Raw genomic sequence first — 23,212 nt, 5'->3', positions numbered from 1 at the left:
CTGTAATGTTCTTTATCTTTCTGGCTTACTTCACTCTGTATAAGGGGCTCCAGCTTCATCCATCTCATTAGGACTGGTTCAAATGAATTCTTTTTAATGGCTGAGTAATATTCCATGGTGTATATGTACCACAGCTTCCTTATCCATTCATCTGCTGATGGGCATCTAGGTTGCTTCCATGTCCTGGCTATTATAAACAGTGCTGCGATGAACATTGGGGTGCACGTGTCTCTTTCAGATCTGGTTTCCTCAGTGTGTATGCCCAGAAGTGGGATTGCTGGGTCATATGGCAGTTCTATGTCCAGTTTTTTAAGAAATCTCCACACTGTTTTCCATAGCGGCTGTACTAGTTTGCATTCCCACCAACAGTGTAAGAGGGTTCCCTTTTCTCCACACCCTCTCCAGCATTTATTGCTTGTAGACTTTTGGATAGCAGCCATCCTGACTGGCGTGTAATGGTACCTCATTGTGGTTTTGATTTGCATTTCTCTAATAATGAGTGATGTTGAGCATCTTTTCATGTGTTTGTTAGCCATCTGTATGTCTTCTTTGGAGAAATGTCTGTTTAGTTCTTTGGCCCATTTTTTGATTGGGTCATTTATTTTTCTGGAATTGAGCTGCAGGAGTTGCTTGTATATTTTTGAGATTAATCCTTTGTCTGTTTCTTCATTTGCTATTATTTTCTCCCAATCTGAGGGCTGTCTTTTCACCTTACTTATAGTTTCCTTTGTAGTGCAAAAGCTTTTAAGTTTCATTAGGTCCCATTTGTTTAGTTTTGCTTTTATTTCCAATATTCTGGGAGGTGGATCATAGAGGATCTTGCTGTGATTTATGTCGGAGAGTGTTTTGCCTATGTTCTCCTCTAGGAGTTTTATAGTTTCTGGTCTTACATTTAGATCTTTAATCCATTTTGAGTTTATTTTTGTGTATGGTGTTAGACAGTGTTCTAGTTTCATTCTTTTACAAGTGGTTGACCAGTTTTCCCAGCACCACTTGTTAAAGAGGTTGTCTTTTTTCCATTGTATATCCTTGCCTCCTTTGTCAAAGATAAGGTGTCCATAGGTTCGTGGATTTATCTCTGGGCTTTCTATTCTGTTCCATTGATCTATATTTCTGTCTTTGTGCCAGTACCATACTGTCTTGATGACTGTGGCTTTGTAGTAGAGTCTGAAGTCAGGCAGGTTGATTCCTCCAGTTCCATTCTTCTTTCTCAAGATTACTTTGGCTATTCGAGGTTTTTTGTATTTCCATACAAATTGTGAAATTCTTTGGTCTAGTTCTGTGAAAAATACCGTTGGTAGCTTGATAGGGATTGCATTGAATCTATAGACTGCTTTGGGTAGAATAGCCATTTTGACAATATTAATTCTTCCAATCCATGAACACGGTATGTTTCTCCATCTGTTTGTGTCCTCTTTGATTTCTTTCATCAGTGTTTTATAGTTTTCTATGTATAGGTCCTTTGTTTCTTTAGGTAGATATACTCCTAAGTATTTTATTCTTTTTGTTGCAATGGTGAATGGTATTGTTTCCTTAATTTCTCTGTCTGTTTTTTCATTGTTAGTATATAGGAATGCAAGGGATTTCTGTGTGTTAATTTTATATCCTGCAACTTTACTATATTCATTGATTAGCTCTAGTAATTTTCTGGTAGAGTCTTTAGGGTTTTCTATGTAGAGGATCATGTCATCTGCAAACAGTGAGAGTTTCACTTCTTCTTTTCCTATCTGGATTCCTTTTACTTCTTTTTCTGCTCTGATTGCTGTGGCCAGAACTTCCAACACTATGTTGAATAGTAGTGGTGAGACTGGGCACCCTTGTCTTGTTCCTGATTTCAGGGGAAATGCCTTCAATTTTTCACCATTGAGGGTGATGCTTGCTGTGGGTTTGTCATATATAGCTTTTATTATGTTGAGGTACGTTCCTTCTATTCCTGCTTTTTGGAGAGTTTTAATCATAAATGAGTGTTGAATTTTGTCAAAGGCTTTCTCTGCATCTATTGAGATAATCATATGGTTTTTATCTTTCAATTTGTTAATGTGGTGTATTACATTGATTGATTTGCGGATATTAAAGAATCCTTGCATTCCTGGGATAAAGCCCACTTGGTCATGGTGTATGATTTTTTTAATATGTTGTTGGATTCTGTTTGCTAGAATTTTGTTAAGGATTTTTGCACCTATGTTCATCAGTGATATTGGCCTGTAGTGTAACCTGAGGACTTTTTGTAATCCTTGCTTGACTCTGAGTGTGTAGTGAGTACTGGGCCCCTCTCTGCTTCCTCCCTCTCCTCCAGAATTTTATGTTTTGGTTAGTTTGTGAGTCCTAGTGCTCTCTTTTCCTTCTAGACCCTTCTAAGTCAAATCTTTATTATTTGTCAGTAAAAACTTTTCCTTTTCCCTATTTGCAGCACAGTTCAACTCCATTAAAAAGGAAGGTTGCTGTTCTGTGCCATGTGCATCAAATAACGAATCAATGGTTGATGGGGAAAAAAAAAAAATAGTCATTAAAAATCAGCCATCTGCTTCTCTAATCACCTTAAAGTGCCATATCAAATTGGCAGACACCATTGAATTTTTAAGGAAAAAATTCCTTAGTGTGAAAAAGTGACATTAAAGGTTTATGTCCCCTTCTTGTGGCCCAATAAACAATATTAATGGCAAAGCATGCAAAGGATTAATAGGTCCTCCCTGCAAAAGGCTCAGTTATAGCAATCCTGAGGAATTCTGCCGGCTAATATATGAGCCCTACAGTACCTCCGCAGGCATAAATTATTTGGTTTTTCTTCTCCTTGAAGGAGAGCCTGTCACTCTAAAGGCAGTTTTTCTCTTTGATCCTTTGTGCTGTAATTTCATACACTCCTTGCAATGCACCCTCCCACATAGTGTTTTTTCTTCTCCCAAACTTTAGTCTTAAAAACCATTTTTCACCACCAGCCAGTCCCACAAAAAATTGAACATGCTTCCTAAGAGAGCTAGCATTTTTTTTTTTCTCTCTCTCTCTTGTGTTTTCAAGATATGGTCAGGAGCATTTTAGGAGTCTAGGGAACAAAATTGATGCGTTATTTGAATCAAGAAGTGTCTGATTCAAGTGCTATCAAACCTTAATCTCTGGGAGGAATATTAGGCCTCACTGATCCAGCTCTACCTTTACCCTACCTTTCCACCCTTAGAAATTCGATCATTTAAAGCCAGAGAAGTTAATATTTACCTAGTAAATTATTAGACCTCTGTGTTGCTGTTGTAATTACTATAAATGTAACTGTTAGCTTCATTGATATTCTTATTGGCCAATCATTTAATATCTTTCAGTTTCAGTTTCTTATTTTCAAAACGAGCTCAATAATAGCAACCATGGAGAATTTACACAAAGATTAAACTAGGGAGCTCACTTACATCAAATGTTTAGAACAAGTCTAACACATAAGCATGCCCCTCTCCCCCCAGAATTAAGCTTTTAGTGTTTTCATTCCTAGAAGTGAATAGAGGTGTCTACTAGAACCATAATGAAATACTGAAAGGCATTTTCATCCTTAAATAGAATCAGTTCACTAAATACATTGCAGTGAAAATAGACCAACTTTATCTGGAGGAAGGGCTCAGAGAAGAGATACAGACTAGAGTGAGAATATCAGAGGGCCTCCACTTTGGTCGTGTACTTGCAGTTGAGGCTATAACCACAAATTCTTAGGCAGAGCAATGTGTATAAATAAAAAAAAAAAATGGGCAAAATGTCACTTGGTTGGCTTTGGACTTTTGGGCCAATGGCTCTTAACCAAGAGCAAGACTACATCTGGGGGAATTTGAAAAAAGTGTGGGCTCAATTATGGTTGTTTTGGCATTTAGTGCTTAAAGCCAGGAATCCCAAAGGTCCTGTGTTAACAGGAGACAATCCCACACAGTGAAGAATTATCCAGCCTCAAATGTCAAAATTGCATCCCCATTGGACATAATATGGTGATGATAAATTGAAGGATGGGACGACAAAGTGGGCTGAGGTAGAGATCCCTTTCTAAGATTGTAAATATATGAAAATGTAGACTAGAGAGAAAATGAGCTACAATATATATAGAAAAATCTATAGTAATAATATTTAATCTGTACTGGTTTGGGCCTCTACCTACTGTGAACATATCACCACCTCTCTGTATCCAAATAGAGACAAAAGTCTATTTAATTTTAGCAAAAATTTGTCCTAGTCTTTTAAGAATAGAAAATACAAAATTGGAGATTATTACAAATAGATTTCTTAAGAAATTAGAACTTGTAAATAGCACTATTTAGTTAATTTTTATCCACATTTATATATTTAAAAAGCAGCTTTGCCCAGTGGTTGATTCTAGACTCTGGAATGAGACAGTGTTGGTTTGTACACAGCCTCACTATGTTTCTATGATCCTGATAATTTATTTATTCTTACTGTGATTTAGTTGTTTATTTAAAAAATATGAATTATATCTTCATAGGGTTAATAAGAGAATGAAATATGTTAATACATATAAAGTGCTTGTAACACTTCCTGGCATAAATTTGAGCATTTAACACATGTTGACCATTGTTGTTATTAGTGAGTATTGTAAGCAAGCAAACTACTAAGAGAATTTAAGGAACACCTTCCAGATTTTATTGCAAAGATAAGAATATGGAGGCAATAAACCTAACAGAAAACAAAAGAACCAACATAAACGCAGGGATTTAAACATTGTTCAATCATAAAATGAAAATTTGAAGCATGTTTTAATTAAGCATTGAAAATTAGGCTGTAGTCAAGAATTTATGCTAGTAAGTATTATTATTTCTTTTGCCCCAATTTAACACAGAAACTGGGATATACCTATTTCCAATGTGTCTTCATAACTTCCGTTTTGGAATATTTTTAGACTCTTGCTATTCTCTGATTTTCACTTCTCTTTTTCCAGCCATTATTACCTTACTCCCTTCATCACTGTCTCTCTGTGATCTTACCTTAGTTATGAGCTAGGATCTAGAATGTTTCTGAAAGTGAAGAAACAAAGGAAATGTAAATATTCTTTATTCCTTGAAGCTCAAAAAACTGTGTCACACTCTCGTGTCTTTGGCTGGAAGATTGGTATTTGGTGTCCGTGTTGGAGAACTCAAGAAATGGAAGACCAGGGGTGGACTTTTGGGGAGAGACACATTGGGTCAGAGTGGAAATAATTTTATTCCGTTGGCCCAGAGACCAATCATATTCTCGTTTCCACTTTTCATGTGAAATTAAGTTAGTTGTAATTCCTTGATCTTAGTATTTTGCTCTCTATCAAATGGACTTTAATAATAACTTAAATTTTTTAAGGACACTTTCTCCAAAAATTGAACTGATAATTGAGATACCTCTCTGTAATTCAAGACATTAATGGTTACTTACATATTATTATTCAATTACTTGATAATGGGGCATGAAACAAGACTAAATGACAATGATGGTCCAGTCATAATCCATGTTGCCACAGCTGATATTAATTGCCTGCCTGGCATTTTAATTCATATGGATCCCAGATGTTTTCAGGTCTCATTACTCTTTGCTGTGTTATGAATGAGGTCACAGAGCTTTTCTACCAACAGTTTGATGGCTTATCACTGGACTCTACTGGGACTCGGTTTCTGCCAACACACTTTTTTCATCCCAAGGAGTTTTTCTTGGCGTCCACAAGAGGTGTTTACAGGAGCTTAAGAATAAGTTCTCAGTTCGTCTCTGCTCTTCATCTCGGACTTGGAGACATTCTGTTATCTGCTTTTTACTCAGAATCTGCCGGCATTACCAGTGTTCTGCTCTTGCTTTGTTGCAAGATGCTGTTCTAGCCAGCATTCCTTGGCCTGGTCTCTGAGAGACGTGAAACTCCCATGGGACCAAGTGGCACTGAGTTGCCTTCTGTCATCCTTGGAACCCTGAAGCTCTCTGTTCTTGGCAGAAGCAGAGGGAAGACCTCCAAAGAGGTCAGTACGAGTATAAAATCTCCAACTGGGAACTGTATGCTGTGATAGCATCTCCATTTTTCTCTCTCTTTTCTCCACCGAAGAACTGAACACAAGCTTTCCTTTTGGAGGTATCCTTACTCTTGTGCTAACCATTTACATGAATGAGAAGTCAGTTTTCTTTGGCTGGTGGCAATCCAAGAGCAGTGAGAATAAAATAACCGCAACCTCAGTAACAGTGTTAGACAGAGTGATGCCAATAGGAGAAACACCTGTCACAGTAACAGCCAATAGGCTCTGTTGCTGACCATGGACTTGGCACCCTCCTCAGCTTTGCATTGTTATCTCATTCGGTTCTCAAAACCCATCTCTGAGGCTAGTATTTTTATAAGAACCAGATAATCTTCCTTTCTCCCCACTTTCTTTTTTTTTTTTTTTAAAGACAATTTCTTCTTTTTTAGTTAAACTTTTAATTTTATGTTGGAGTTTAGTTGATTAACTATGTTGTCATAGTTTGGAGTGGATAGCAAAGGGACTCATCCATACATATCCATGTGGCACTAGTGGTTAAAAATCCACCTGCCAACGCAGATGTAAGTGATGCAGGTTTGATTCCCTGAAGAGGGAAATGGTAAACTGCTCCAGTATTCTTGTCTGGAAAACTACATGTACAGAGGAACCTGGTGGACTGTAGTCCATGGGGCCACAAAGAGTCAGACACAACTGAACACACACACACACACACACATTCTTCTCTAAACTCTATTTCTGACGAGCTGGTTAGAGAACATAGCTTGGCTCATCATCTGGGCTGTGCTCTTTAGATCAAGGGTCCCCAACCTCCAGGATCTAATGCCTGATGATCTAGAGCATATATAATAATAGAAATAAAGTGCACAAAAATGTAATCTACTTGAATCATCCTAAAACCATCCTCCCTGCCCCCATCATTGGAAAATTTGCCTTCCACAAAACCAGTCCCTGGTGCCAAAGAAAAATTGGGAGCTGCTGCTTTAGATGTCCCGTATGAATTAGAAAGACATGTGTGCCCAGTGCTTGGCATCGCTGCCTGGCTTCAGACCTTCCCCAGGACATGGTCAGGGGGGACATAGACCCTCTGCAGCCCTCTTCCCAGGAAGGCAGATCTGAAGAGGGAGAGAGGAAGGGCTTCATGGGACATACTCAGTTCCTTCTCCTAAATTCACCAATGTGATAAATCCTCTCACTCCCAAGAGTGGAATGAATGAAGATGTGCAGAGAAACTGGCAGCGTCTCTTTTGTAGATTTCCCTCCTGGAAGGAAATTGTGAAATTCTTCTCTGCTATGGAGGCGTGTGTCAAGTGAAATCACGGTCCACCATCCCACTCTACAGTAGGCACTATGATGATATCCATTTTACAAACAAGAAAACAAAGACTTTGAAACCAATCTCTAGGATCACATGAAAAAAAAAAGTGAAAAAATTGAGACCCTGATCCCAGGTCACCCAGACCCCAGCATCTGTGCTCTTAACATTTCCTGTAATGCTTCAGGGTGTTACTAGATGACGGGTGCAGATGAATGAAAGAATTTTGGCTGATTTCCAGATTATAGCAGATTACTTCTATGAATTTATAATTGGGTTACAAACCCCATAATTAACACACACATAGACTAATTGGTGAGGAGTAAATGTATTCAGGGATATTATGGAATCACTTGCATATGTTACAAACACTAATACTTTTACTATTGAAAACTTGCCTTGTTGCTGTTATAAATGTGTGATACAGTATTTCCTGAATACAAAATGTGGTAGGATATTCTGTGGGAGCATAAAGTATAAATGTGGCAGTCTCATTTGCATAGAGTTTGGCAAGTCCTCAATATTTCCCTTCAAGTTCATTGCCTCTAACTGCAAAGTGTAACAACCCATAAGGTATATATGTAAACTGTGCTAAAACTCTTTTTAGGCATTTAAATGTTTTTAAATTTAGCTGTGTTACAGGTTGCAAATTGTGATCACCCTGGAAACAGTGGTGGTCTATTCCTAAAAATAGAGGAGATCTGAAAAGGGGGACCAGATGGCTGCTCCTCACCTCCCCCCCCCCACCCCGCCCCTCAACACCTCTCCCTCTATCTTTATTGAAACATTGTACATGGATCATTCATTCTTCCAAGTCACCCATTCTCTAAAATGGGAATGGGTAAAGATACTTTTGTAAAGTTCATTCATAGCATTATCAAAAGCTAACTTTTATTTCTAGCCTCAAAGTGGAGGGACATCTCTTTTGTAGCATCCCAGTGTCCATGGAGATACATTTTGGCAACTCTTGTTACCTCTTCTCACAGAGGGCTCCCAGAAATGATTTGAGTGACACTCATTTTAATGTAAATGTTTGGCTAATGGAACATTATGTCTGAAAAGCAATTGAAAGTTCTTGTGTTTCTTGATAAACTCCTAATTTAGGTGCTAGATTGCTTATGTCTATTAAGGAGTCACTACTTTAAGTGACATTGCAGCCGTGTGTCTCCATTATTTAAAATCATAACAGAGGTTCTATTGGAGAAATTAGAAAGCTTGATCATAATATAGGTATATTATCATAATGACCTATACCAGAGAATTTCTCTGATAAAATCCTGTATTACTTTCCTAGGATTAACATAAAATATAATTACAAACTGGGTAGCTTAAAAGAATAGACGTTTATTCTTGTACAGTGTTGAAGGCTAGAAATCTACAATCAAGGTGTCAGCAGGCTCTTTCTGAACACTCCTAGGAAGAATTCTCTAGCCTCTGCCCAGCCCCTGGTAGCTCTGGGCAATCCTTGGCATCCCTGGGCTTGTGGCTGCATCATTCCCATCTGTATGTCCATCATTTCACGGCCTTTTCCCTGTGTGACTTCACAGCACCTTATAAAGACACCAGTCCTTGGATTTAAGAATTTGCCCTAATCCAACATAGCTTCTTTTAAACTAACTGTATCTGCAAAGACTCTATTTCCAAATAAGCTCGTATTCTGAGGTTCAAAGTGAACATGAATTTGGGTAAGACACTCTTCAACTTAGTGCATATCTTACATGCAGTACATATCAAATAAGGCTTGCTTGCGGAGAAGGTAATGGCACCCCCCTCCAGTACTCTTGCCTGGAAAATCCCATGGACGGAGAAGCCTGGTGGGCTGCAGTCCATGGGGTCGCTACAAGTCGCGACTGAGCGACTTCCCTTTCACTTTTAACTTTCATGCATTGGAGGAGGAAATGGCAACCCACTCCAGTGTTCTTGCCTGGAGAATCCCAGGGACGGGGAGCCTGGTGGGCTGCCGTCTATGGGGTTGCACGGAGTTGGACATGACTGAAGTGACTTAGCAGCAGCAGCAGCATAACCATTTAGCTGCTCACCAGTGGTGGTGGTGGTTGGTGGTTTAGTCGCCAAGTTGTGTCCAATTCTCATGACCCCATGGACTGTAGTCTGCCAGGCTCCTTAATCCATGGGATTTCCCAGGCAAGAATTCTGGAGTGGGTTGACATTTCCTTCTCCAGAGGACTTTCCTGACCAAGGGGTCTCTCCTGCATTGCAGGTAGAGTCTTTACTGACTGAGCCGCTAGTGAAGCCCAGTTATCAATGGTATTCCTCTGCAAAGGATAGCTGCTAAGGTATCGAACTTTGTAGAGTCCAGTGGAAGACTGCCTCTTTGGAATGGCTATGAGAATAAGCTCAGGTTGAACACTTGCAGAAGAATAATGAGGCAGACACAAAAGGAGAAAGCGTCTTGACAAGAAAATTAACTGCATGGCTTATGCTCCATGTGCAAAACAGAGGTGTAAGTAACTAAAGTCCCTTTGCTTTTCCCCTAATAAATAGGGTCATAGATGAAACTGCCTTATCCACAGTGAGTGTATTGTTGTGCCCACACTTGTTTAATATTTTACCCCCTTAAATATTTTTCTCCTACGTTTATGTTTCTATAGTTCCATTGGGTACTTAATAACACTTACTGCCTCATATTGAAGCTATTTATAAGGTTTATTTTTCCCTTTTATCCTACTTACTAGTTAGGTGATCTGTAGCAAGTTATTTATAGGTAATAATGATACTTGCTTCATAGGATTCCTATGATAACTTAATGAAATAATCAATAAAATATTATTTTAGTGCTTACTAAAATTATTCCCATGCTTAAAATCACAATGCTTAAATATTAGTAAGCACTAAAAGAATATTACATTCATTTTTAGAAATCTGAATCACTGTTCATAAAAGACCTATTTGAGAACATGCAAAGTGTTTCTCAATGCTTGATGTTTGTCAGATTGCCAATAAATATGTGAATGAGTTTATGTTCTTTCCTGAGATATTATAGGAACCTGAGGGAAAGAGAATGTTTGTCACTTTTAAAACTTTTGTACTGCGTTAGCCTTAAGAAGTCATCAGTAAATACCTGCAAATGCACAAATAAATGGAAATTAAAGCATTGAAAGTGACAGGGAGAATCCCTGGGCCATTGTTTATTTCAGTGGCTCTCAAACTTGGATATCATCTATGCCTCTATCACTTCATGCCTGGCACATATGAAATACTCAACAAATATTTTTAGAAATTAGTCATTTTATTAAAATTTCCTCAGGTGCTTCTTTCTTGCAGATGAATATGAAACGCTGAAGGAGGAGCTGGGGCAAAAGAAGATGTTACATTAAACAAACTTTGTATGTTATAGTCATTGACCCTGAAGTTCTAGAGACATTAATTTAAGTCACTTTCCAAGGTTATGTAACAAATGGTGGTTTCTCATCTCGTTTAACCTTTCACAAAATGGATGCTACTGTTTAAAGGCCATGGTTCCTTCTTCTGTGTGTATATGTTTGTGTGTGTGTTTTTAAGCAAATCTCACCTCTTCACACTGCTATTCTGGAACATGCTAATATTTTTCCTTAAAGAAGTTATGTTCATTTATTTACTCCTTCAATTAATAAATATGCCAGGTACTTTGCTGGGAACACAGTGATGATAAAGACTAACTTGATCCTTGACCACATGGTGCTATGGTGTGTGGGTGAGGGATATTCTTCAGACAGATAATTACCCAGATTGCTGTATAGTTATAGAAATAAGTGCTCTGAGAGAAAGCCAGGCAAGTCCTGGGATTTGTAGACAGAAGACTTAACCTAATTGGGAGTGGAGATGATCAAGTAAACTTTTCCCAAGGATTTGACAATTATTTTGATACCTGTGAAATGAGTAGGAGTTAGCCATAGAAGGAAAGGGAGAAATGTGTCCTAAGAAGAGAATTAGCAAATGCAGAGGTCCTGGAGCAGGAAGGGTTTTTAGAGTATTCAAGAAACTTAAGGAAGGCCAATGTGATTTAAGCAAAGTCCTCCAGAAAGAGACCTGCAGGAGATGTGGTTGATGAAAAGTGGGTGAGTCCCAGATTGCATTGGAACTTGTAGACCTTGGGATGCGATGGATTTATGCCTATGCCTCCCATCTTACATATACTGGGGACTGGAAACATACCCAGAACATTGTGCTAGGCATTTGAAAGCTGAGGTCTGATTATTTCTCCCAAAAGATTCACCTCTCTGGGTGCTCTGTGAACTCACTAACTCTTATATGAATGAGATGAGAGCAGATCAGATTACCTCCAACCACCAGAACATTTGTTCTGTATTCAGCACATCATCTGCAAACAAAATAATTAACCATATCAATGTTCTCATGCAATTTGATACATATATCAATTTTCTTAAATGCAAATTTTGGATAGAGATACTTAGAACAGGACGGAAAATCTCCTTGTTATCTTGGTAAATAATATATTTTGCACATCCTTAGTATAATTTCTTCCTTGGAGAGGTTTCTCTTGTTAACATAACACAGCCTATCATAGCTTGAGTATGTTAATTTTTGAGTATGGTCCAAAGGGATAAAATATTCATGTCCAGGGTTAGCGCAGTCTAAGACATGCACGACATTGTTCAGTGCTAATTGTGGAAGGCTGGAGAGGCAGACTTCTAATTAGGGGAACCCTGGTTATGTGTTTGCTGCAGCCTGTCCATCCTCTCTCCCCAGCCAGAAGCCTGGGCCACGTATTAACTCTATCACAGGCAATTATAGACAAGGTAGGATCACCTCTTTCTAAAATTCTCCTTTGTGACTGCTGCTAGTTCTAGATGAAAGGCTGGCTGCAGCTAAACTTGCAGAGTCAGGACATTTTATCTCGGGTGCATTTTCTTCCTTCCTCGAGAGCTTTCTCTTGATCCTTGTTTCCCACACTCAGGCACCCAGTGCACACGTGCTAGCCCTTGCTTGCCTTTTCCAGCCAGAGTATTGCCCCTGCCCAACATGTCATTGAAATTTAGTTATTTTGTTTCTTCCAGGTTCTTTTAGGCCCTTGTCACTGGTAAGACTTGTGCATTGCTTTAGGCTTTAGAAGTCGTGAGATAGTCACAAAGTGAATGATGAAGTCTTAGAAGCAGCATCAGAGGCTCTAGGTGCAAATCTAGCACCACCCTGTAACTCTTGGAACACATAAGTTTTTCTATTCATGAATTAGGGTCATAAAGATATCTGTAGCACAGCATTTGGTGGGAACTACCTGTAAAGTTATTATGTAAGCTGCAAAGTTCTGTGTCAAAATTTTAAAATTCCCAGAATCCTGAACCAGCCATTTGAAGGCTGAGGTCGAATTGTCTCCTGTAAACAGCAGTTCCCAACCTTTTTGACATGAAGGACCGATTTCGTGGAAGGCAATTTTTCCATGGGTGGGGGTGAGGGGATGGTTTCAGGTGATTCAAGTGCATTACATTTGTTGTGCATTTTATTTCTAATCTAATGCTGTTGTTGATCTGATTGGAGATATCAGTCTGCAGCTGTAGGGACTACACTACGCTAAATGATTCACCCCTCTTAACTGTTTGTGAGTATGAATTAAACCAGTCTTTACTGGTAAAATAGCTAACTAATAGAAATTCCCTCATGTATTATTAAGATTTGTGTTTGTCTTTCTGAAATAGTAACCAAAATACCATTGCTTCAGAATCACCTAGGTGCTGGATGAGATAGGAATTTGGATCCTACTAAATATAAATTTCTAAGGGCTGGGCCTGATGAGCTGAATTTTAACAGATACTTCATTAAGATACTTTGTATCTAGTGATGTTGCACACTGACGTTTGAGAACTGCTGCCTTTAGGGTTGCTTTTTCAGGCACAGAAGCTCTCCTTGGCTGGTATTAGTAGGGATGGGTGTTCTTTAGTATTAGGGAGGTTCTTCAATGGGGTCTTATTGATGTGGATTGCCTGGGTCTGGGTTTGTGCTAATTCTGTGATGTGGCTTTAAAGGGTGACTAAGGCAGATGATACTAAGTATTCTCTTTAAAGGATGTTCAACTTCAAAAATGATAGAAGGGTAGGTATATGCTGAAAGTATGTTCTTTCTACAGAACCATAGGTCAATGTCATCATGTTTCAACTTCTTAGAGACAAGACTTGGGGGAAAGTAAGAAGTCCAGGGCTAGAGGACCAGCTCCTGGAATACCAGGAACTATATAGTATGCTATATTATTCTTCTGTCTGTTGTTCCACCATTATCAATGTATGATTTCTACCACATGGTCCAAGATAATTGCTTGAGCCACAGCCATCAGTTTCTTTTCCCAGAAAAAAAAGGCAATGAAATTTATGTCATAATAACACCTGCTTAAATTGCATTTCACCTCCCTTGATATCACATTACCTAAAACTTATTTATATGAATTTACTTAGCTGCAAGGGAGGCTGGGAATTATAAACTTTATTACAGTCACATGCCCTGCTAAGAAAGAAGGGGATGGATACTGCTGGATCATCAGCAATGAATGTCATAGCATCCATGATCCCAGGCTGTCTCTGTTATAACAAAGAAAATGTGCCAATTTGAATCACTGATCTCATAGGATAGTTTATTTTGATAACTTATGTAGAAATAAGTTTGGAAACACAGTCATTGCATCCCAGGCTCAGTCCTAAGTTTGGACCTCTGGAGATGGGGATGTGGTTGGAGAATCAGAAGATGGTTCAACACTGAAGGCAGTTTCTAGGGAGTCCATAACCCCTAGTGGCAAAATGCATCGCCCCTGGAGCATTATGTTGATTCCCTTTCTTCCCTAAATTTTGTTTTATGTTAAAGTTTGACCATTTACTTTTAGTCTTCATGACCTTATAACTTAACATTTGTGCTATTTTTCTCGGGATAATTTTCTATTGTTACACATAGTACTAATAATGATTGATGAAAGTGAAAGAGAAGAGTGAAAAAGTTGGCTTAAAGCTCGACATTCAGAAAACTAAGATCATGGCATCAGGTCTCATCATTTCATGGCAAATAGATGGCAAAACAGTGGAAACAGTGACAGACTTTATTTTTCTGGGCTCCAAAATCACTGCAGATGGTGACTGCACCATGAAATTAAAAGATGTTTATTCCTTGGAAGGAAAGGTATGACCAACCTAGACAGCATGTTAAAAAGCAGAGACATTACTTTGCTAACACAGGTCCATCTAGTCAAGGCTATGGTTTTTCCAGTAGTCATGTATAGATATGAGAGTTGGACTATAAAGAAAGCTGAGCACTGAAGAATTGATGCTTTTGAACTGTGGTGTTGGAGAAGACTCTTGAGAGTCCCTTGGACTGCAAGGAGATCCAACCAGTCCATCCTAAAGGAGATCAGTCCTGGGTGTTCATTGGAAGGACTGATGCTGAAGCTGAAACTCCAATACTTTGGCCACCTGATGTGAAGAACTAACTCATTGGAAAAGACCCTGATGCTGGGAAAGATTGAAGGCGGAAGGAGAAGGGGACGACAGAGGATGAGATGGTTGGATGGCATCACTGACTCAATGGACATAAGTTTGGGCAAGCTCCAAGAGCTGGTGATGGACACGGAGGTCTGGTGTGCTGCAGTCCATGGGATAGTAAAGAGTCAGACATGACTGAGTGACTAAACTGAACTGCTATTAATAAACTCATGTTATTGCATATCATAGTTATAGTATAATGAGAGAATCCAGTTGTCTCAACTAATTTTTATTTGTGTCCCTTTTAGACAGCTGTGTTTGTTTGTTTGTTTGTTTGTTTTTACCATGCCATTCTATCCATTCCTGAGAAGACTGTAGATTGGCTGGGTGAAAGCATTATGGTCCAAATTAGCTGTGAAGAAAGAAGCAGGATCTTATATTTAAACCTATACTTTCTAAATCTGATTACACATCAAAATTACTTGTTAAATTAACAGCTAAATATATACTTTGGGTATATAGTCAAACAGCCAGATTTGAGAACTGTAATATGGTTATTGATATTTGTAGGACCATTTAAGACCACTTCCTTCATCAAGAAACTTTTGGTAAGAACCTTCCTCCTGGGTCCTTAGGTGTGGTATGGCTTTTAGTGGCTTAATATCTCCCTATGACTGACTATACTGGTTTCTTGACTTATCTTTCACCGCTGATCACCTGAAATGTTTTGCAATTCCTTGATGTCTTTTTTAGTTCACCTACCATCTTTCTGTCTGTTTGCCTAATTCAACTCATTCATCAAAACTCTGTTCAAGCATAACCATTTCTTATAACCGTTCCTTAGAGACATGGGTTCAGTGACCTCTTCTGCTTTCCTGGGGTATTGTCTGTCATAGTTTTAGCATAGTACCTGCTATATTCTACCGTAATTATTTGCTGCATACACATCTCCTCCAATTCAATGGCAGGTCATTTAAGTGGTCTTTAAATAGGAACACGTTACTATGTATATGTTTATGCATAGAGCCAAGTTATCTCACCCTACTGGACATATTATTCTAGATGTCAGACCAATAACGCAAATTTTCAATATGTCTTGTCTGGGACTCATTACCCAACACTATTTCCACCACCACAAGAAATAACCAGAGCTCTTAATCTACCTCCCATTTCTTTATTATTCATTTATTCTCTCTCAGTGTCTGGTTAAAAAAAAAAAAAACCTGGAGTGTTAGGAAGAACTGAATAAATATTTGCTGAATGGATGTGTAAGCTTGTATATTTTTCAAATGCCTAACAAAATCTTAAAGCAGTGTTTAAAGTACATGTTATATAAGTCTGTAAAAATAAACCTATTTTAATTCACTCTCTACTCCCTTAAGCTGATATTTTTTATGCCTTTCAGAGAAAATTCAATGCATTTCTCTGTTGGATAATAGAATAAGACACTTTTTAAAAAGAGGTAAAGGAAAAAAAATAAAAAGAGGTAAAGGAGAAAGGGATTGTGAGAATGGAACAAATATGTCAGATCATGCACTGTGATTGGCATAGTGATGTATGAAGATCAACCTGGCATGCCTCATCCCAGGAGAAATGGTTGATGACTCTACTGAAATATACCTTTCTTGGCCAAGAAAGAGGTCTAGACCTTCAGCCATTGTAATTGCCAACTATAAGTGTGTGTGTGTGTGTGTGTGTGTGTGTGTGTGTGTGTGTGTGGTGGGGGGAGGTGTGTGTTTGGAAAACTGTCTAGAAAGTTTTAAAAGGTTTTTAACCAGAGAATCACCTGTCATATTTTGTCCAGAGCAATTAGGGTTATACATGACCAAGTCAACAGTTTCCTGGGTATTTCCATTCCGATTTCAGACAGGCATCTACACTCATTAAGTACAAAGTAGAAATTAATTTCTGGACCACTAGGGATGTCCCTCTGGCAGCCTTTTAAACAGACACTTAAGTCTACTGATTCTCCTGTGAAAATCTCTATTTCAAACACTCGCCTCTAAATCCACTGCCCCTGATTTAGTTCTGATGCTCCTCATTTCACCAGCCTCTGACCTGATGCTCTATCTAAAATCTCTGTTCTGGTCTTTGCTGCCTCTGCCTGCCTTTGCAGTGCCTTCCTAAAGTACTGTGCATGCTTGTGCTCAGTCGCTTAGTTATGTCTGACTTGTCATGTTCCCATGGACTGCAGCCCGCCAGGCTCCTCTGTCCGTGGAATGTTCCAAGCAAGAATGCTGGAGTGGGTTGCCATTTCCCTCTCCAAAAGTATTGCAATGATTATATTATCCACCTGTCTTAAAACACATTATCATACAAGTCTAGTTTTCTACAGGGAGAGAAATCCTCTCATCGGTCAATAAAGACATTTAGCCCCAGGAGCCTGTTTTGCATATCATCATAAAATCTTTATATACTTGAGGAAAACCAACAGATTAGCCTAATGCTACCATAAAATAGTACAATGTGGACATATACACCAACTGAGAATTTACAGGAAATGAAGCAATTCTCTGTAGAACCAAATGCTCTAATGTTGAATTGTTAATTTTAAAGCAAATATTCGTTCATGAAACTGTTGGACTGGTCATTTTCTTTCTCCACAAAATAATACAGATAAAGAAATAAAGAACTACAGCATTTTGATATACTAGAGTGATTTCTATTGCTTCCATAGAAACTTTGTCAGAAGCTTGGAAAATTCGTTCCAGCAGTCTGTACAATAATGTTCAGACCTCGATTAAGAAAATGGAGAGGTTAGTCCATCTCTGAGGAACAGCATGCTCTGGGTGGAAAAGACATTGAACAATAAATTGAAATCATGCAATATTAAGCTATAGAAATGGTGAAAACTTAAGACTAGAGACATATCTCCAGTATACATGGCAAGCACAGTAATTATGTACTCAGCTAAAAGAGTAAAACTGATGATCAAATTAAAACAGGCTCTCAGTGAACATTTTAACACATATATTTATTTATTTTAATAATTTTAAATAAAAAGTCATGAACAGAAAAAGGCACAAAGTCTGGAATCCAGACAGTAGGATTGTTCCATTGTTGATGTCCTAGTTTTGATAAATATATCACGGTTATATACATTCATAGCATAAAGGGAAACTGAAGGATGACGGGAACAGTCTACACCATTTTCGCAGTTCATCTATAAGCCTAAACTTATTTCGAAACAAGAAGTTAGAAAGTAAATAAATCTCAAAAAAGCACCCATAGCATCGTCTTAATTTCTTAGCATCACCTTGAGGTTAACAGTGCATTCTGGCTGTTAGTGCTACCTGTATTTATTCTCATTTCTTTATTTTGTTCCTTGAAGTGTTTAATTCATTACAAAATAATTGGTTACAAAGTTGAGAGAGGAGTAATTTTTTGCTGGATGTGTTTTATTTTTTTAGAGTTAAAAAAGATTAAGGTGGGGATGCAATAATATCAGTTTCTTACAAGTTCCGTGTGATGTTATGCACATTTCTTTTCTAAAGAAAATCATGTAGGCTTCCAACCTAAGAGAGAACACAGCGCATTGGAACACAAAATTTCCAGTCAGGTGACCTAGAATGTGTGAATAGGGACATGTCTCATCATTATAACTTAAAAGGGTTGGAAAATCATATAAAACTACTTATTCTAGTGGTTTCTAAAGGCTGATCTAAGTACTAGTGCTGGTCTCTGACAAGATTCATTGGCCAGCAGAGACATTATCTTCCTGACCAGATGTTTACTTTTTATTTGATCAGTTTTCCTTCTAAGTATCCTTTCAACTTTCTTTCCTATTGTTCTATTGTTTACTTAATAACTTCTTAATATTTAGGATTAAAAAAATTTTCTTTCCTAATACATGCTAGAATATAAATGTCCTTCTTAATAGTACTTGTAGCATCCCACAGGTTTCAATGTATGTTTTATTAATCCTTAGGTTCTAAACGTCCTCATTATTATTCTGTTTTTGTCTTTTCCTTGACCAGAGAATTGTTTATCCAAGTATTTCTGAAATTCCAAACACTTTTCTAATTAGTTATTTTTATTTATTAGTGTAATTGTACTGTGCAGAGAAATCTTTGTAGTCTGTATTATACCAAGCTTTCAAAATGTATTGAGTCTTATTTTGTGGCTCAGTAGTTTGGCAAATATCATATACATATACATGTTTTTGAAAAGAATGTGTATTCTACAGTTACTAGATGCAGAATTTATAGAATTCATTGTAGCAGGTGTGTTTATCATGTTCTTTAAATTTGACAGCATTTTTTTAAAACCAGTTTAATCTTTCAGTTAATGAGAGAGGGATAAGAGAATGTCCAAACTGACAGCAAATTTGATTATTTCCCCTTTTAGTTCTCTGAGAGTATTTGTGTATAATTCATATATATTCTTGTATGTATATGAATATGTATAATTGTAGTATATGAAAAAATGTAGATAAAAATCTCTGTCCATTCTTTAGAATTTTTTTTTTAATGATAATGAATCTCTTTGTGGTGTGATACATACAGTAAGTCCCCTATATAGGACCTTCAGGTTGTGAACTTTCTTTTTTTTTTTCATTTATTTTTATTAGTTGGAGGCTAATTACTTTACAATATTGTAGTGGGTTTTGTCATACATTGACATGAATCAGCCATAGATTTACACGTATTCCCCATCCCGATCCCCCCTCCCACCTCCCTCTCTACCCAATCCCTCTGAGTCTTCCCAGTGCACCAGGCCCGAGCACTTGTCTCATGCATCCAACCTGGGCTGGTGATCTGTTTCACTATAGATAATATACATGTTTCGATGCTGTTCTCTCGAAACTGTTCTCTCAAAAGTCTATTCTGTACATCTGTGTCTCTTTTTCTGTTTTGCATATAGGGTTATCATTACCATCTTTCTAAATTCCACATATATGTGTTAGTATGCTATAATGTTCTTTATCTTTCTGGCTTACTTCACTCTGTATAATGGGCTCCAGCTTCATCCATCTCATTAGGACTGGTTCAAATGAATTCTTTTTAATGGCTGAGTAATATTCCATGGTGTATATGTACCACAGCTTCCTTATCCATTCATCTGCTGATGGGCATCTAGGTTGCTTCCATGTCCTGGCTATTATAAACAGTGCTGTGATGAACATTGGGGTGCACGTGTCTCTTTCAGATCTGGTTTCCTTGGTGTGTATGCCCAGAAGTGGGATTGCTGGGTCATAAGGCAGTTCTATTTCCAGTTTTTTAAGAAATCTCCACACTGTTCTCCATAGTGGCTGTACTAGTTTGCATTCCCACCAACAGTGTAAGAGGGTTCCCTTTTCTCCACACCCTCTCCAGCATTTATTGCTTGTAGACTTTTGGATAGCAGCCATTCTGACTGGCGTGTAATGGTACCTCATTGTGGTTTTGATTTGCATTTCTCTGATGATGAGAGATAAATCCACGAACTTATGGACACCTTATCTTTGACAAAGGAGGCAAGGATATACAATGGAAGAAAGACAACCTCTTTAACAAGTGGTGCTGGGAAAACTGGTCAACCACTTGTAAAAGGATGAAACTAGAACACTTTCTAACACCATACACAAAAATAAACTCAAAATGGATTAAAGATCTAAATGTAAGACCAGAAACTATAAAACTCCTGGAGGAGAACATAGGCAAAACCCTCTCTGACATAAATCACAGCAGGATCCTCTATGACCCACCTCCCAGAATATTGGAAATAAAAGCAAAAATAAACAAATGGGACTTAATGAAACTTAAAAGCTTTTGCACAACAAAGGTTGTGAACTTTCAAAGATGTGAGTGTGTGTGCCGTCAGCATCGGGCTTGAGTGAAATTGCAGCTTGCCCTCCATCTCCTGTTGCTGATGATTCTGCTGCTCTACCATCTCCCGCATCCTCCTCCGCCTCCAGCCAGTAGCTCTTCTTGCTTCTTCACTTGATGCCTGCCCCTATATGCCAGCTGCTGTACTGTACCACCGCACTTTTCAAGGTCCTGCACTGTATGATTAGAAATGTTTTAATTTTTGTGCTTGTGTTTTATAATCTACCCTATTATAGTACAATATTATCTAGCTGATTGTGTTAGTTTGGTACCTTGGCTAACTTTGGTGGACTTGTGAACAAACTGAACTTATGAACACATGCTTGGAATGAAACTCGATTGTATGTAGGAGACGTCTGTATTGTTGTCTAAAAACCTTTTATTTTTGTCACTCTTATTTTTAAAATATATCTTTGTGGGGTTTGCAATCCTAGCTTCTCTTTGGTTTCCTTTCAGCCTATTGTTGAAAGTATCACTGCGTGTTTCTTTGGTTTTGGTAGTTTTTGAGAAGTCAGCTATTCATATAATTATTTTTTTAAGATGTTGACTTTAGCTTCTACTTCAGCTTCAGACATTTTAAAATTATCTGTCCTTGGTAATTTGCAGTTTTACTCAACGTGTTTTGTCTATCTTTTCTCACTGAAATTTTTTAGAAGTTCTGTGGATGATTGCTTTTTATTAAAAAATTTAATTATTTAAAAATTGCCAGTGATTGCCTATTTAATAGCATATTTACCCTATATTAGATCTCTCATATTTAACAACTTTTCTGTTCTGTACTGATTATGGAATATGCCTTTACACTTTTCATTTTTACTACTTGTTTCATTTAGTATGTATATTCAGTAGTACTGTGTGTGTGTGTGTGTGTGTGTGTGTGTGTGTGTAGAGAGAGAGAGATTACTTTAGAATATTCTTTACCTCTGCACCACCTGGGAAGCCTCTTTTCAGCATGCATAGGGGTAAAGAGCCTGTCTGTCAATGCAGGAGACATAAGAGACACAGGTTTGATCCCTAGGTCAGGAAGATTCCCTGGAGGAGGAAGTGGGAACCCACTCCAGTATTCTTACCTGGAGCATCCCATGGACAGAGAAGCCTGGTGGGACTTCTCTTCCATAGGGTCACACAGAGTCAGACGTGACTGAAGCGATTTAGTATGCATATATATATGGTGATGTAATAGGAAATGGGTCCTTTGGAACGTGACTAGGTCATGATTGTGCAGCCCTCATGAATGGGATTAGAGCCTTTATGATAGAGACTCAAGAGAGCTCACAATCCCCTCTACCGTGTGAGGACACGGTGACAAATTGTGGGCTATAAATCAGCAAGAGAGCCCTCACCGGAATGCAACTGTGTTGGTGTCTTGATTTCGGACTTTCCAGCCTCCCTATGAGAAATAAATTTGTTTTTTATAAGCTTCCCAGTCTGTAGTATTTTATTATAGCAGCCAAAATGGCCCAAGACACTCCCCTTGAGGCTGTGAATCTGAGGCTCAAATTAAATGGAGTTGTCACATTTCCTCCAAATGTAACCCAGTTTAAGTGTTTTATTTCTTATGCATTGGTTCTTTCATTTAGCCTTTGTCCTGTTTACCTTTCTGCCAATTTACAGATGCATTTTAATAGTTACCTATTATAATTTACCCAGTTCTTGTTGCTGTTAATGTCCCTTTGTATATTTAAGATACTTATCCAAGTAAAGGATTCAAGATGTTGAAGAATTTTCCCAGCTTTCCTGTAAGTTTCAGCATCCTTCACTTTCTCAAGCCATTGAATCTGTTTTATGTGCAACTATAGCTCTGACTGAAGAAAAGTTTCTATTAATACATGTCATTTTTTTTCTGCCAGTATGAGAAAGAATATCAAATGAGACGTAGAAGAGGGAGAGTTTTCCCTGTAAATAATCAATAAACAAAACAAACAAATTTGCACTCCAATGAAGTTGATTCATCCTTCTCAGGTAGCTGAACTATGCAATTTTCCTCTCTTTTAATTACTAAGAGATGTCAACTTATGATACAAGGTATCTAGTCTGTTCTATGAAATGTGACCCTGTTAAAAAGGCTTTCTCTGTTCACAAGGATATAAAGGTTTGATTTTTCAATTGTCTGCCTTAACACTGTGCTTCCTCAACCCTGAATTACCCCTTGTCTTCCCTGTCCCTCAGTTAACATCTGTCATTAAAATTTCCCAAAGCATTGAAACAAGTATACTATCAAGGGTGAAACAGATCGCCAGCCCAGGTTGGATGCATGAGACAAGTGCTCAGGGCTGGTGCACTGGGAAGATCCAGAGGGATGGGATGGGGAGGGAGGTGGGAGGGGGGATCGGGATGGGGAACACATGTAAATCCATGGCTGATTCATGTCAGTGTATGGCAAAACCCACTACAATATTGTAAAGTAATTAGCCTCCAACTAATGAAAATAAATGGAAAAAAAAATTTCCCAAAGCACAATGGTCTTTTCTTACCTTTTGTGTAAATATCATTCAAGAGCAATGTGTGTGTGTGTGTGTGTGTGTGTGTGTGTGTGTGTGTGTATCTCTGGATGAACGTTAGAGCATTGTGGGATGACTGAATTTTCTCTTGCATTTCTCTATTGGAAGGAAGGAAACCCAGCTGGTTTTATGCAGGATGACTAAGGAGAAAACTAAATTTCACATTGAGAACAATTAGGAGGACATAGGTCTTATTTATTATGATGAGTATTTA

Source organism: Dama dama, chromosome 1 (genome assembly GCF_033118175.1).
Source record: "Dama dama isolate Ldn47 chromosome 1, ASM3311817v1, whole genome shotgun sequence".
Taxonomy (NCBI): Eukaryota; Metazoa; Chordata; class Mammalia; order Artiodactyla; family Cervidae; genus Dama; species Dama dama.
This window is presented reverse-complemented; position numbering follows the sequence as displayed.